At 39.7% G+C, this 17,802-nt stretch overlaps 1 long non-coding RNA gene across 1 annotated transcript in view; it reads left to right on the top strand.

Annotated features, from left to right (window-relative positions):
- Positions 1-17,802, top strand: part of LOC124094687 (uncharacterized) — a 59,223-nt gene that overhangs the window by 29,641 nt on the left and 11,780 nt on the right. Inside the window, exon 2 of the long non-coding RNA XR_006852295.2 lies at positions 12,995-13,169. This is a non-coding gene — a long non-coding RNA (uncharacterized LOC124094687). The remainder of the gene's footprint in view (positions 1-12,994; positions 13,170-17,802) is intronic.

Here is a 17,802-nt window from a genome sequence, read left to right on the forward strand (position 1 = left end):
TGGTAGTAAATTCAGTTTAAAGAAACCTCCCATGTAATAAACTCCTGCATGTGAAAAAGGGTGTAATGTGCAGGGGGTGTGTCACACATGTTTGATAAAGTAATCACATTGATCATCATTTAATATTGAAAGAATGCCTCACTGGGAATCAAGGTGAGAGTTTTCATTATGTTGCCGCTAATTAAATGTGTGAACTTGAGCAAGTCACACCACTCCCCTGCAGCTCATTTTTGAAAATGAAGGGTCAAATTAAATGATCTCTTGATTATCTCCCATTTCTAAAGAGTAATGTGGTAAACAGTCACTGGACATCTTTGTAACACCTACCTCAGTGCCATGGAGAAGACAAAGGGAAACACAAGGGATCTTGGGGACAAAATGCAAGGAAGTTTTGAAAATTAAAATACCTATAGAAGAGCTACTGAATAGCCTGGGCAGAATAACACAGAGAAATCCATGTAAATGTATGGAAGCTGGTATTTCCCAAAGCTTGCGATGTGTGCCTCCGATATCAGGACACCTGGAAGTGTCCCTGGGAGCCACCTTAATGTGCCCAGACAAAGAGCCAGCTGGGATTGCAGAGTCCCCCCCCCATCCTTCCATGGAAGAGGCTACAGCTGAACTTCTTTGCTTCACAGGGTAAAGCGATGGCCCCTTCTCCCTGGTAGAAGTAGGTACCACTTCCCACATGCGCTGGGCAGCTGTTTTTCCAAGACAACCTGTGAAAATAAATAGCTGGCACTCAAATTCAAATCACTTTGCCTCCCCACTGATAGGTTTGTTTTCATGTCTGCCTTTTAGACTAAAGAGCAAAAAGAGTGGCACTTCTCTCCGCTGTTTGGAGACGGATTGTGTATCCACAGCAGCCAGCCCTCCACCCACTCCGCCCCCCCACACACACACACAAAATGATGGGAGTTAAGGGGGAACAGATGATTCCTCTTGTTACCCTTTAGGCTATGAATTTCTCTAATATACTCTATTTCTTAACCCAGCAGTTCTCAAACCTTTATACACATCAGAGTCATTTGGAGGACTTATTAAAACTTAGATTGCTGAGCTCCTTGCCTTGAGTTTCTGATTTAGTATACCTGGAGTGGGCCTGAGAATTTGCCTTTTTGACAAGTTTCCATATGATGCCAATGCTTCTGGTCCAAGGCCCATATTTTATTTATTTTTTTATTTATTTTTTTATCTTTTTTTAAAGAGGGGGGGGAATTTTTTTTTAATATTTATTTTTTAGTTTTTGGTGGACACAACATCTTTGTTTGTATGTGGTGCTGAGGATCGAACCTGGGCCACACGTATGCCAGGTGAGCGCGCTACTGCTTGAGCCACATCCCCAGCCCCAAGGCCCATATTTTAAAAACTCATACTGCATTACATTGTTTTTGAATTCATCTTGAACCCTATTGTGAGACAACTGGTGATAACCAAGATAATTAAAGCCATACATGGAAGAAGTACTTTTTCCTAGTTATATATATATATATATATATATATATATATATATAAAATGTGTTCCAATTTTATTTTTTATTTTTTGGTACAGGGGATTGAACCCAGGGGTATTTTACCACTAAGCTATCCCTAGCCCCTTTTTTTCACTTTTATATTTTGAGACAGGGTCTTGCTGAGTTTCCCAGGCTGGCCTTGAATTTTCAATCCTCCTGCCTCTGCCTGTTGGGTAGCTGGGATTGTGAGCATGTGCCACTATACCTGGCTGAATTTCCGTTGTTTGGTAATGGATGCTGGCCGTATTCAGCCTGAGTAATCAGACTTCTCTTTAAGAGTGGAAGGCTTAATCAGCATGTTGTTCCTTTTGTCTTTATCTGCCATTTGTTCATCTTTATCTGGCAGTCTACCAAGACAGAGTTTATTGTCCTAGGTTCCTTGTATATCAGGTCACTCTTGAGAGGTCAGCAGCCCAAATGAAGACACACTCAGACCAATAGCTCTGTTCAGCGAGTATTGTAATCCATTAGATGCTATTTCAAAGATTGTGTAGAAATAGATGGTTGTTTTTCCCTGTTTTCAATTAGCTGAGCTTGCACATTTAAAAATTGCTACTAGAAGATGATTCCATAAGGAAGTGACCATGTAGCCCATTCCATTTTGCTAGACTGTAATTTAATCTTTAGAAATAATCAGTTGTTGTTATAGCTGAATATAAACTAAAAGTATTATTTGCCATTTTCCACAAACTTGTCATATACAGAGTAATAAAACCGTTCGACCATTTATGCATCTTGCAAATTCATTCTGTTCCCATAATGTCTCACAACGAGAGGGTTTTTTTTAGGTCTCATGAAGGTCACAAAGAGAAGTTTGGAAACCATCTATTCTGCTGCGCCTTATAAATGGTTATTGAATTGCTACTTTCAAAAACAAATTCAGAAGACTAACAGTCTAGTTAAAAGGCTTCTGAAATTGTCCTTGAGAAAATTCCAGTGTCCTGACAATCTAAGATGATTTGCTCTAACTAGGAAACAATATAGGGAGAAAAACTATAGAGCCTTCTGATGAACTATCATGAGCTAGACCAGCAGTTCTCAGCCAGACTCAGTTGTGAGCTTGTTAAAACACAGATCATTGGGCCCCATCCCAAAGTTTCTGAATCAGTAGATCTGGGTAAGGATCAAGTATTTGTATTTCTTTGCAGTTCCCAGGTGATGTTGATGCTATTTGTCCAGGTACTATACTTTGGAAATTATGGACTTAGAGGATACTGTTTCTGGGTTTCCCCCTTTTCCTGTTCTTGTACCCTTGAAGACAGCCATAATAAATATTTACTGCTCCTAAGCAATTCCATGTTCCTGGCTTCCTGTTAGCCAGTTTTCCGTTGCTCTGAGAAAATCAACTTAAACAAGAAAAGGTTTATTTTGGCTCACAGTTTCAGAGTTTTCAGCCCATGATCACTTAGCTTTAACCTAATTGGTAGATTAATCCACTGATGGATTAACTAGTTGTGGCTGGAAGAAGTAGGTCACTGTGGGTATGACTTTGGAGCTTATATTTTGTCCCTGGTGAGTGGAGCTCTCTCTACTTTGTGGCTATCATGTCCTGGGTTGCTTTCCTCTACCATGCCCTTCTGCCATGATATTCTGTCTTACTTGGGGCCCAGAGCTATGGAGTTGGTCAACCATGGACAGATGCGCCAAAATAAACTCTTCTTCCTTTACAGTTGTACTTATCAGGTCTTTTGGTCACAGCAACACAAAACTGAATAAAATATAAATTGGTACTGGGAGTGGGGCCATTGATGTGATTAACCTGATCATGTGGTTTTGAGATGGTTTGTGGAGGAAGGAATTTTTAAAAGTTTAGAGAAGCAAGCTAGAAAAGCTTTGGAATGTTGTAAGCAGAGTTTAATGGGTGATTCTTGCAGGGCTCGGAAGACCAGACTGCTAACAGGATTGGACAGTAAAGACTGGGCTCATGAGGTTTCAGAGGAGGAGAACTATATTGGCAATTGGACTAGAGGCCATTCATGTTATATTCTTGCAAAGAACTTTTCTACATTTTGCCCATATTCTGAGTTTTGTGAGGTTGAATTTAAAGGTTATGTACTAATAAATCTGGTGGAATGGATATTGTGGCTGACTTTTAGTCAACTTTACTGTGATAATCAAGATTGGAAAGCAAGGCAGATAGATTTGAGAGCTTGCAGTTTGGCCAGAAAAGTGAAAGTAAACCTGGGGCTAAAGAAGTTGTGGTTGTTAAAGACATTATAGCTACTAAAGAGATGCTAAGTACTTTGTGTGGAGACAATAGGAAAAATGACTTGAGGGCATCTCAGGAATTGACAAGAGTACATGCATTTCAGGCTCAAAGGGATAAACATAAAAATTCCTTTAAGAAGAGAACTTGAAGGCACCCTGCTCACACAGGAGGACATAGGAAGTTTATTCACCATGCTCATCTGCCCGGGTACTCAGAGGCTGCTGCAGCCATGGTCCCAGGAGCCTTGACCACTGCTCAGGATGGTGGCAGACCTTGATGTCAACCACATGGTGCTGGTTCTCTGGGAATGCAGGATGTTGGACTTGGAGGGTCATGGAAGATTTCAAAGGAAGGGGACACCAGAAAATATATAGCAGGGTTAGCATCCCTGAGGACTATCCCTGAGGGGGTGATCCTCAAAGATGTGAAAAGGAAGCTGAAGGTGTAGTAGAGGCCTTTAAGACTAAGAGATGCCAGTAATGCAGAACATCTCCTGAGGAAAGATGCAAGTATTGAGTAGAGATAAGCCAAGAGAGAGAGGCTATGTGGGTTACAACAAACAACGCCAATGGGCAGGGAAGCCCAAGCCCTACAGAGATCAAATCTCTCTGCCATGTACCCTAGATGCTGAATGTGCAGCTATAATATTTGTTTGCCCACTTGAATTTAAATCTTGCTTTGGTCTCATCCCTTATTTTTATGCCCTATTTCTCTCTTTTTTTTGGAATGGAAATGTTTACTCTGTGCCATTATATATTGGAATATATATATATATATATATATATATATATATATATATATCTTTTTTTTCTTTATCGTTACAGGAGCTTACTAAGAGTTTGCTTTGAGTTTCAGATTAGGCTTTGGACTTGGATTTTTGGGCCATACCACAACTGTTAAGACTGCGAAGATTCTTAGAGATGGACTGATTACATTTTGCATTTTGAGATAGAAAAGGCTTTTGAGGGACAAGAGTGGAATTTTATGGTTTGGATATGAGGTGGTTCCTAATAAGCTCATGTGATAGACAATGAAGAAATGCTCAGAGATGAGGTGATTAGATTATGAAAGCTGTAACCCTAATCAGTGGATTAATCCATTTGGTGGTTTGATTATCTGAATGGATTACTGGGTGGAAACTATAGGCAGGAGGGGTGTGGCTAAAGCAAATAGGTCAACAGGGTGACCTACTTGGGGATTGTATATCTTGTCCCTGGCTCCTCATACAGTTTCTCTGCTTTCCAGCTGTCATGAACTGAGCAGCTTTCCTCTCCCACACCCTTCTGCCATGATGTTTTGCCTCATCTTGGGCCCAGAGCAATGGAGTCAGCTCAAAATAAACTTTTCCTCTTCTAAGTTGTTTTTGTCAGGTATTTTGGTCACAGTGACAAAAATCTAATACAGTTATTTATTATAAATAAGAATTGAGTAAACTACATCAGTGTTTCAACAACTTTGATAATATTTTATCATGTTTTACATGCTCCATGTAATTATTGGTAAATAGAAAAAAGGATTGAAAAATTACCGGGGCTGGGGATGTGGCTCAAGCGGTGGCGCGCTCGCCTGGCATGCGTGCGGCCCGGGTTCGATCCTCAGCACCACATACAAACAAAGATGTTGTGCCCGCCGAAAACTAAAAAATAAATATTAAAAAAAAAATTCTCTCTCTGTCTCTCACTCTCTCTTAAAAAAAAAAAAGAAAAAGAAAAATTACCGTTGGTTCATTTCCCAGAATTATCCATTAAAATTATTAAAAATTTTGGTAAAATTATTTAATATAATTTAGAAAAAGTTGTAATAATACAGTATATAGGACATTTGTATATTTGTATGTAACATATTTCTTAGTTCTTGTTTTTGTCTTTAAAAAAAATCACCATAATTTTTAATGACTGAAAATATTCCTCTGTATGAAACTACTTGAGTATATTTAAAAGTATAAAGAAGCTGGAATTCAGCCAAACTTCTCTTTCCTTAAGACAGCAGTGAAAATACACCAGGTACAATTCACTGTGGAATGCTAGACTCATGGAGTTGGAAAGGACCTCCAAGGTCATGCATGAACATGAGAAGACTCAGAGGAATGCATGAATTTCGTTATCTTTTTCTCAGTAGTATAGCCATTATAGCAACCAACTTTATTTGAGAACTACAGGTAATTAACCCTAGCTATCGCCATAACTCTTTCTGTATTTTGGATGATGGATGGCTGATTTTTAGCAAATGTACATTTATCCCAGATAGAATCCCAATTTGAAATTCTACTTAAGAAGCTCATGTTTGTGAACATTTTACATCAAAACAATTATTATGAAACAGTAAAAGAGGGGCCATGGATTATTTCTTATTAGGCTTTTCCTTCCAAGTGAGGGACATTTGATTTCATACAAAATTTAAGTATAAAAGTATTTAATAACTTTATCAGTTTCTTTTCTTTTAATTCCAATAGAAATACTACCTGAAACTATTTTGAAAACTATGATACTGATTCTCTTTTATTCCACAAACTTGGTTATTACCTTTTATGCCCCTTATATGGTTGGCTAAGAGAAAGAAAAAATAATAAAAACAATTTCCATACAACCTTAAGGAGTAGGTTCATTCTACTTCCTTGAAATCAGCCTGCTGTATAGGACTACAGGGTCAACGAGGATTTTACAAAAGAAAATCTTGGCTCTCTATGCACGGCAGTGATGTAAGTCATTATTAACGGAATCAATATTAAGTATCTTATTTTATAAATATTAACAAGTGATGTATAGATGTAAATGTATTAAATAACAATAATCTGCACAATCATACTATTTCTCAATAGTTCTAAATGTACCACACTTACTATCAGAACCAACTGGAGAAGTCTGGAATTTTTGTTTGTCCAATTCTTCACAAAGAAAGCTGATACAAATGTGAGGGGAGAGTTTTATATGTTTATATCTGTTTACATTTTTTATGAGGGGGAAGTGTTACTTTCCCAAATCTCAATCATCTGCTTTTCAGTCCATGGGATCTCATTGGTGGGTCATATGAATATTTCTAATTTTTCTTCAAAAGCATGAAATTTATTCAAGAATAGCAGTTATGAACTTTGTTCAATGGTTTTTAACAGTTTAACATAAAATTCAATGTTCAAGGTTGTATTTTTATTTATACTGTATCAGATGTGGAGAACAAATGGCTTCAAGTGACAGTTCGGCCTTACCCTGGGATTAGACCCAGGGGTGCTCTATCACTAAGTTATATCCCCAGCCCTTTTTATTTTTGAGACATGGTCTCATTAAGTTGTGGAGGCTGGTATGGCCTTCAGCCTTAACACTGGGTAGGAGAGCTTTCCTCTGTTAATTGCTATAATACCAGCCTGATATCTCATCTCCACCAAATAACTGTTTATTAGTCTAAGTAAATTGGGAATACGATTTTAACTCCTCAGACTGACTCCTTCTTCCTTTCTTCTTTCTCCTTAGTTTTCTTCCAGATTTTACAGTTGATCTTCCTCTTTTTGTCTTCCTATATCCCCTCCTTGTTGAAGAAGCATTGCATGAAGATCAGCGATCCCCCGATATAAGAGATTCCCCAGCCTGTCATTTTAAATGCTTAGTTTAGAGTCTGGAGCTTGTTGCAGCACTTCAACTCCATATTCCCCCAATTTAAATTTTCTTCCTTAAACTTTTTCCTCCTCCTGACTTCTCCATTTCTGTGAGAGGCCCTGCCACTTGTCTTGGAAGAGGCTTTTGAGATCACTGACTCTCTCGCCTCCTTTGCCCCTTCCATCCATTAGCCACCACGTGCTGCCTGCTCAGCTTCCATGATCTTTCCCACATCTGTCCCTTCTTTTCTTTTCCACAGCCCCAAGTCAACTGCCTCAGGGGTTTCAGCAATGGCTGCATGTTACATCAGAGATCATGTGGCTCACTTTAGGGGGAAAAAAAAAAGGAATCAAATCCATTTTAGCTACCCATGCCAGACCAACTGAATCAGTAGCTTGAGTGAGGAACCTGGACTTAAGAATTTTTAAAATCTCCCCAGGGGAGTATAATGTAAAGACATGCTTGATTCCCTGAAATAGGTAATTTGCAACAAAAGCCTCTCGTGTCTTCCTCACTTCCTGTCTCTCTCTCCAGTCTAATCCTTCCTCTGCATCTCTGCCATATTATTGGCTTTTTCTATGACACCACTCTGATAAGGGCAGCAACATGTTCAAATGGCTTCATTGTCTCTCCACTGTTGCCTTCAGGATAAATTCATGCTCTGTATCCTGGTCCTGAGTTCTTCTGGAACTTGGTCCCAACTTCCCAGATTACTTCATGGTAGAATTCTCTGTACACTATAAACTTCTACTAAAATAAGCACACCTACTTGGTCTTAGTGAATGTCTGCTTATTCTGTTTCTCCTGTCTGAATGGAAATCCTTATTTTTTTTTCTTTATTGGTACCAGGGATTTAACCCAGAGATGCTTTATCACTGAGCCATATCCCCAGCCCTTTAAATTTAATTTTTAGAGACAGGGTCTTGCTAAGCGGCTTAGGCCCTTGCTAAATTTCTGAGGTTGACTTTGAACTTGTGATCTTCCTCCCTCAGCTTCTGGAGCCACTGGAATTACTGGCATGTGCCACCCTGCCCAGCTGTGTTTCCCTAATCTTTGTGTGAGACTGAGGTTGTGTTCAGGTACAGGTCACAGGAGTCCCATGACTGCTTGTAAACTCTGGAATGAAAACTGATTTCTCTCTGATTCTCCTGCTTTCTCTCAGACACCAAGATGGTAGCCATAACTCCAAGTTTCACATCCTTGGTTAATCGTTTTCAAGCCAGGAAAAAGCAGTTTTTATCCACCTCTTCCCTGCTCCATGACTCCCCAGGCCCTGTCTCCAAATCAGGAAGGAAACCCTTTCCGAATGTTTCTGGGAAGCTCTCCCTGCATACCATTGACCAGCATTGAATTAGAAGATCACATTTTGTATGTGTGTGCGTGGTGGGGTAGTGGGTGTGCGGTACTGAGGATCAGACCCAGAGTGCTCTCCCTCTGAACTATATCCTCAATTCTTTTTATTTTTGAGACATGGTATTGCTAAGTTGTGGAGGCTGGCCTTAAACTTGCAATTCTCCTGCCCCAGCCTCCTGAGCTGCTGGGATTACAGGTGTACACCACCATGCCTGGCTCAGAGGACCACATTCTTTTTTCGAGGAAGGCTGAAAGATGAATATGGGGCATTGGCAGCCTCTAAACTGGGAGGTTGACTCTTCCAGGAAAGGAGAAGTGAATTGGGAGGGCAGATACTCTGGGGAGGCAACCAAACAGGTTCTCCCAAATTTTCTTTCTTGAAGTACAACACTCTGTTCCCAAAGTCCATTCAGATACCTCTCCAGGAATTCTCGCCACAGGGATACCAGGTAGAAGTTTTCTTTACGTTCCTATGGTACTTTTGTTTATATTTCCCATTGTTCATTGTGTGTTTGTGTTTTTTGTTGTTATCTGTGTTATTTCCCATATTTAATTATGATCTCCTTAGAGGCCAGGGCTGTGGCTCTTTGTAAATGTTGTAAGTTGAATAAGAATATTTTGTTCTCAGAATGGTATTCTGGCATTTATTGCCCTCCTTTCATTTGTTTGCCTTGTGCCATTTCAAACTTGCTTTCAATATTCGTTTTATGTGGCTATTCAGCCAGCAAAGGTCGAGTTATAGGGAGAGCAAAGACTCAGTCACTGCGTTCTCCCAAGCTATTTCTTTCTTTCCGGTCATTGGAGGGCAGTGGTCTCTCCTTCCCCACTTCTGCCAGCATCAGAACTGATGCTGGTGGTAATAAACTAGCTGTCACGTTCTGACCACCTTTATTATTCCTCACAAAATATTTGGGGTTCTCTGCTTAGAGTCCAAGGCCAGGCAGGCTGGAATGCATGCTGCCTGCAGGGCTAATGAGAAAAGTCCCACCAGGGGTGACTCACCCCCACTGGGCCCCTCCAGGGAGGGTCAGCCAGGCAGAGAAGGGTGCTACATCTTCACTCTGCTCAGGGGAGACACCAGCTTCAAAGACCTGGCTCCCACAGGAAAACAAATGGGAATCGGTGGGAGGGGGGGCACTGAGGCAATGCGGACTTATTAAAAGAACAGTAATAGCAATAATTTTCAAAGCGTTATTTATTTGAGAGTGAAAGGACAGGGTTTTCATTGGCTTGAAATGCCAGAGCTTGGTTGCTTTCAACCACCCCTGTGGTGACTGAGCAGAACCCACCTGGAGTGTTAGTTGGTAGCAGCTTTGGGGGCAGAAAGAAGTACTTTGGATCTTTGGTAAGCTTTGCCTAGTGTGCCCTGTGTTGAGCAAAAAGCCCTGGAAAATTGTAATTCTGCACTTGCTATTGCTTAAAGTCAAAGGGGAAAATGTGCTCTGGCTTCTCTCTCTCTCTCTCTCTCTCTCTCTCTCTCTCTCTCTCTGTGTGTGTGTGTGTGTGTGTGTGTGTGTGTGAAGTCTGTTTGAAAGTGCCACTTGGAAATGGAATTTTTCTGTCTTGGACTAGAGGCTTGCCTGGTGCAGCAAACACAGAGTAGTTAAACCAGATTTTGCTGGAGTGGGGAGGTGGCTATGCTAGCCGTCTGGAAGAATTAAGTAAAGCAGTAGGGGGGCTGCCTGTTGCCCTGAAGGAGGGATGTGGTTTGTTGACAAATTTTAAAATATGGTGACTCAGTTAAGAGGAAATCAATTGGAAAACTTTAAATGATTTAATTGGCCGTTTGAATGCTGGGGCTCCAAAGCCATATGATTTCTTCTATGTCCTGATAGAGGAAGCAGAGGGACCTTCTCCACTTTAGCTTTCTTTTGAGCAACAATTCTTTGAGGCCCTTTCCTTCCCCAGCTAGGCTAGCTCTGGTCCACATGATTGTTTCCTCTACAACATAAAGAGTGAAAGCCATGGGCCCTATGGTGTGAAGGCCAAGACCAAGGCCAAGGCCAATGGAGTCAGCAAGATCCCAGGATTCATGCTTGGCTCTGGCTTAATTACAAGGATTCTGAAAAGGATAGGGCTTAGCTGGGAGAACTTGGGAACTCAGATGAACCAAATCTGTTGTATGAATAACCCAAATGCACACAGGATGAGGCCAATAATGGAAATGCTTTTGCAAAGTCACTAATCCAGCAAAGCAAAGCAAACCAGAATATGTTCACCCTTCAATAATGTCACTGAGTGATTAATGTGTATGAGGCTCTGGATTAAAAGATACATATTTTATCTAATTACATATCTGGATCAGCTCTTCGAGGTTGCTATGATTAGCTTTATTTTTCAGATGAGGAAACTGTGGTTTGGAAAGGTTAAATTATGATTCTTGAAACTTAGTGTGCATCAGAACCACCTGGAAGGCTTGTGAAAACACAGATTGCCCAAATTCCTTCCAGCCTGACTGCCTTCCAACTGGGATATCATGTATTCCAACTTAGCTGAAATGTCAACTCTTCCTGGGTCCCCAGTCTGCCAGGCTTTTTGTACTGGAGCAACACCATCTGCTCTCCTGGTTCTCAAGCTTGCCCACTTACCCTGCAGGCCTGTGGCCAGGCCCAAGAATGTGCATTTCCTACGATTTCCCCAGCGATGCTAATGCTATTGGTTTAGGGATCACAATTTGTGAACCACTGCCTCAGAGTAAGGAAACCAAAAAAATCCTTCTTCATAATTCCTTTGAACCAGCTCCTGCTGCTTAGCTTCTCCCAAGAGACTCAACTTTGTTTAAATAACTCATTTAATTTGCTGTGTGCATGAGATGAATAAGATGAAGCTCTTTCTTCCAAGGTGTTCATAGGCTACAGCTTGGAGTGGGAGACAGAATCCGTAGTGTAAAAATTATTTTTGCTCAAGTATAATAAGTGCCTGTACAGAGTTCAGTGAGGGCAAAAAGAATAAAAAAAGAGAGAGTGAGCGGACAACCAGGTTTACTGGGAATAGAGGACATCTGAAGTCTCCCCAGGGGAAGGAAGACCTGGGCAAGAGAGGAGAGATGCAATGGACCAAAACTCAGAGAGGGTGGCCAACCCTTTTCCAAGTCCTCATTTGTTTTTGGTTTGGCCTGGTTTCTTTTGGCTCTGCTCATGGCCCTGTGGCTCTGGTTGGTGGTGCTTTCTATGTCTGCCCTGCAGTGTGCTGGTTCTCACTCCTCCACCACCTGGACACTTCAGACCCGTCCAGGGGACACTCAAGAGGAATGTGTGCCTAACCCCTTCCTCAGCAATTGTTTGGGGGATTGAAAGAGGCTCCACAAGGTTTACAACCAGTGAAAATTGTCGCCAGCTTCACAATTCTGGCCAACATGTCTATGCTTTGAAGTCTGGTTGCTGCCTTTTACAATTCTATTTTTAAAATGTATTAAAGATGTTTAAACGTGGCAGAGACTTCCAATAAAAGCCATGCTGCTTGAGAATCAGGATGCTGGTCTCAATTTAAAGTGCCTGTTAAATAATAGGATCCCCACGTAAAAAGGGTTGTGAAGGACTGACTGAATAGCTCTCATGGAAATCAAGCTCACTCACCAATGCCTCTGATAGGATTTCAGAGGTTAGCGTGTCCTATATCGAGACCCTGTTTATGTCATGAAAGTGCCTTTTAATATGAAGTGATGGAATTTTTGTTTGACTCAGTCACTAGCAAAAAAAAAAAAAAAAAGCATGAAACTAAAACAGGAAAAAGTCTCTAATAAAACATTTTGGCAAAAAACTTTGGCTAAAAGCAAAGACTGATAGGTAGTTCCTTTCATTCTGCAAGTCATGGCTCCCTAAAGAGGAGTCTGGGATCATACTATACTTTCACAGAATCACAACTCTGAACATCATTTGGGGACCAATGTTTCTCAACAGTTGGTCTATTTTGTCTTGAGAAGTTTATTAGGCCCTTTGGGAGGCTGCTAAAAAGAAAAGACGTGGTTCCTGACCTGTGCGCTCCCCACCACTGCCCCCTCTCCATTGCTCAGAAGAGCATGATAGATTCCATTACACCCACTTTTCTTCATCTTTGTGACTATTATTCAGGTCCTCATCTATATGTCGCATACTGTAGGACGATTTATTCAACACCGATTTCCACATTCTTTTTTCAGTGTCTCCATATACTTTAGAATCTAGATTTTCTAGAAGCTTTAGAATCTCAGGCTCTCTGGAAGGCAAGAGTGGACACATGGCATAGTCTGACCCTTGGGATGTAAACCAAGGTTGTCTGAGGATTTCTGGGATGCTCCAGCTTTCCCCAAACAAGCCTGGATACTTCCTTCTTCCCATCTTTCCTTCTTTCAGCTGCCTGAAAGGCCATGTGCCTGCTGGATCTGTAACTGTCACCCTGAGACTCTAAGAGCAATGCCAAGAGAACTGCGGGGCCACGTTGACCTGTGGATCTGAGTGTCGCGACTGTTGACTTCTGACTTCTCCTTATGGAAGAAAACAAAACCCTCATTTGTTTAAGCTATTGTTGGTAAGTTCTTTATTATTCAAAGCCCTACATACTTTCTGAGTTGTTAGATGCACTCAGAGTAATTAAGTTACTTGCTTGAGCACATATAACTCGGAAATGGCAGAACCAGTATTAAATCTAATGGATATCAGGTTAACTCCAAAATTTGTCTCCACTGAATATTGGCTGTGAATCCCTTGCATAGTGTGGCGACTAGTTGGAACCTTTCGTGTTTTCCCTTTCTTTCATGAGGAGAGAGCTCCTGAAGTCTGCTGCAGCATAGCTGTCTTGGTGGGTGTGGGTGGTGGCTTTGTGACATGACTCATTCAGGAAGGGTCCCTGAAAAGACCTCTCTCAATTATGTGTATCAGGCAACTGGGACTTGGTTGCCCTGGGCAAAGAGTAATGGGCCCTTTCTGTGAATTGACAAGAGCAGCCCTCCAAATAACAACTTAGTGTGTAGGTCTGATTAATGTGGGAAAATGAGGAAATTTTCATAGACATGAAGAATCCTTCTGGGAAGAACCAGTGGCTGCCAACCCCACTACTCCCACAAGACCCTTTGGAGGTTTAACATCTTTAGATGCCTTTGCTGGACTCGAAATAAAGAAAAGTAAAGATCATCCAAAAGGGAATTCCTCACTAGGGAAAATAGTGAGGCTGGCTCAGCAGCAATACCTAGATTGACTTAGAGAAGTGTTGGCTCTGGAACAATGTGGACCTGCTTTCAGAATAACAGCTGTCACCCTGAGACTCTAAGAGCAATGCCAATATCAATATTCATTATATTTGAACCAACTTTCATTGTATTCATAAGCACAGATAAGGTCTGCGCACAAAGCTGAACCAGAAAGAGGACCACTGTACAGCCAAAAATGCCTCAGAGCATCGAGGGCCAGCAACAAGTCATTTGCAAACCAGGACATCTTGTGGCCGGGTTCTCTAATTTGCTCTCAAGCACACCCGGGCCTCTCTAGAATGAGGGAATACACGGACACTTAGATAATGGAGAAAGATAACCTTAAAAAGATCCTGGATTCTTGTTATTCTGATGAATGAGGAATCAAGAAATTTTAATTTGAAGAACATGAAAGGTGGTCAAATTTGTCTCCTGAATGGTAAAATAAAACCTGAAGTTGTTGTAAAAGAGCTACGTATACAAGTACTAGGGTTAATAAGACAAAAACCAAGGGAAAATGTTATAAATGAGATGATCAAAATGTGCTTAACCAGGATTGTTCTTAAAATGTAATAATCTATTTAGAATTAGAGTACACTCTGTCAACTAACTCATATTTCAAAGGCTCCCTTTATGTTAAATTTTTTCCTCAATGGGAGTCTCTGGAATAAATATATATATATAAAAAGAGAAGGGGTGGGTCATGGGGAAAGTCTGTGTTATGTTATTTTCATTCCATGTTATTCAACCTGACTTTATATGCCAATAAATATTCATACTGGCTAGAAGCACAGAAAGTATTAACCTCCCAGCATTGTGTAGGAAGGAAGCTTCAGGCCCAATACTAATGATGTTTGCATTATTTTATCAGTATCTGTTAGCCTTGGTCCATTCAGAATCACGGTTTTGAAGTCAACATCATTATTCTAAAAGTATACATTAAATAAACAAGAGAGTGAAAGATGAGCAGCAGGGCAGATTTGATGGCTTCATTGGTGTTTGGCTTAATTGGCAATATTGATAAGATTAAATGCTTACGATTCTAGAAACAGCAAAATATTTAGAGTTTCAGTTTTAAATCCATTCCAGACTTCTACAGAAAAAACACAAAACCCTCTACATTAAAAATTTCTAAAAGGCCTGAAGTTTTTTTTTGCTTCATGTAAGAGGCTTCATGAAAAATTTTAGCTCATCAGAATGCTTCCGGAATTGGGAAAGGAGGGATCTAAAGGGTTTGAATACTTATGAGATTATAATACTTATGAGATTATATAGGCACTCTGCTAAACACTTCCTGTTTATTTTTTTAATCTCCACAGTAATCACACAAATTAGGTAGTATTAGTAGGTACTATTCATTAAAATTAATATTAATTGATGAGTCATAATTATATGAGGTACAATGTGATGTTTTGATATACATACACAGTACAAAATGATTAAATCAAGCGCTAATTGATATATCCATCACCTTGCTTACTTGTGATTTTTTTTATGGTGAAACATTTGAAATTTACTTAGTTATTTTGAGATATGGAACATATTATTATGGACTATAGATTGACCTCATTGTACATTAAACCTCAAAACTTATTCCTTCTGCCTATTCGAAACTTGGGATCTTGGATCAATAACCCCTTCACTGCTCCAACCTCAGGCAACTATCATTCTATTAGCGTCCACATGGAAGTGCGATCATGTGATCTTTTTCTTTCGGTGCCTGGATTACTTCACTCAGCATCATGTCTTCCAGATTCATCCATGTTGTTTTACACATCAGGATTTTTCCCCTTTAACAGCTGTATAGTATTCCATGGGTTCGCATGACACATTTTCTTTAACCAGTCATCCAATGAATAAAGCCGCAGCAGATATGAAAGTTCTATATGTTACTGAATTAATTTTCTCATGTTTTCCTGAGGACTTTTGTGTCTATACTCATAATGAATTTTGGTCTGTAGTTTCTGTTTCTTGTGATGTGTTTTTTAGATATCCCTTGATATTTTGATTTCACTTCCTTTGTGTATACATCCATAGGGAGATTGTGGATGGCAAGGGTAGTTCTATTTTTAGTTTTCTGAGAAAATTTCATACTGTTTTGTTAGAGTCTGTAAACAAATCTGGATGGCGCCTGGCAAAATGCCAGAGGGAGTGGTTTGTGAAGTAATGCCAGCGAGCCATTAAGTGTGGAGATTTCTTATTGGTTGACTGATGTATCTAGTTTATGCTAATTAGATAAGCTGTGTGGAATGTATAAATACCGCTCCTGTCCTGCAATAAACGGCTCCCACTCCTGCTGTATCAATGTACACAAGTTGTTCGTCACCCCCCGGCTAGTTTGCTGCAGCTGGACTGCGGCACTGTTTTCCATAATGGCTTATTTATTCCCATTTTACAGATGAAGAAACTGAACCATGGATTCATGAATTGCTCCAAGTTCTACAACCTATAAGAATCAAAGTCAGGGTTACATTCTGATTGCCCTTGTGAAAGTGCCTGTTTAAGTTGTACCCCCAACCCCCACCACCTTTACTTCCCCATATCTTTCTTCCTCCTTCCAGATGTTTCTCAATGGGAATTAAGGAATTGTCCGTAATTCACACATTTAAGGCTAAGGCTCAATCAGAAAGTATAATTTTCAGGCATACATAGTTTTACTGACATTGCTATTATAGGGTCTCAAAGGAAATATCTGCTGAAATTGTAATGGTTGGCCTTTGTCATGTGATGGGAAATCTATATCCATCTCTACCACTATTATAGTTTCCTTGAAGCCAGGTGCCTTATTAATTTTGAATCTCCCTAGGATCTGACAGAATATGCTAGGCCTTACTAGAAGACATTGAAAAATGTGTTGGTTAAATGATTGATACGTAGTATAGACAAAGTGGGAAACTAAACTTATTTATGTTAGCCAGAGCCATTCTCAGGCTATAGGTCAGAGCTAAATTCTGGGAGCCTTGGCTGCCGGCAGCCACACCAATGGCTGCTGCTATGTTCTTGTGATGGGAAGCGTGCCATATTTTAATCTTGATTTGTATCAAATGTAAGTGCAAATTTGAAATTATCTGAATAGAGTGTGTACCACTACAAAATTAATTTTCCTCAATTGTAGTCCCATAGTGAGCACTCTGGCTTAAGTAGTCATATTAATTTTCTATTCCTACCATAACAAATTTATTTTATGTGCATAGAATTACAGAAATGTGGTATTTATTGGCTGACATTTCACTTAGAATAACATTTTCAAGATTCATTCAAATTATAGCACGTATTAATAGTTCATTCTTTTTAGAACTGAGTAATATTCCATTATATGGATATACCACATTTTGTTTATTCATTCATTAGTTGAATATTTGGGATTTTTCTACTTTTTTGATTGTTATGAAAGATGCTGCTTAGAACATTTGTGTACATATTTTTATATAAACATTTTTATAAGTTTCTTGAGTATACACTTAAGAATGGAATTGATGAGTCAAATGGTAACTCTATATTTAACTTTTTGAAATCGCCAACTGTTTCCCACAGTAGCAACACGATTTCATCCTCATTAGTAATGTAGGAGGGTTACAATTCCCCACATCCTCTCTCATATTTGCTTTTGTCTGGGTTTTAATTATGGCTGTTCTAGAAGCTATGAAGTGGTATCTCATGGTGGTTTGGGTTTGTATTTCCCTAGTGACTAATGATGTTTGAGTATCTTTTCAGTGCTCATTGCCTTTGAAGCAGAAAATTTTTAATTTTAAGTCAAAATTGACCTATTCTTTTCTTTTGTTGCTTGTATCTGAAGTGTCATATATAAGAAACTATTGTCTAATCCAAGGTCATGAAGAATTATACCTGTTTTTTGTTCTAAGAATGTTATAGATTTTTACTCTTCCATTTAGGTGTTTAATCCATTTTAATATTTATATATGGTATGAGACAGAGTTCAACTGTTTTCTTTTTCTTTTTTTCTTTTTACATGTG

The sequence above is a fragment of the Marmota monax genome, unplaced genomic scaffold (genome assembly GCF_021218885.2).
Source record: "Marmota monax isolate L192 unplaced genomic scaffold, Marmota_monax_Labrador192_F-V1.1 WCK01_AAM20220418_F8-fsc00007, whole genome shotgun sequence".
In the NCBI taxonomy this organism is placed as follows: domain Eukaryota; kingdom Metazoa; phylum Chordata; class Mammalia; order Rodentia; family Sciuridae; genus Marmota; species Marmota monax.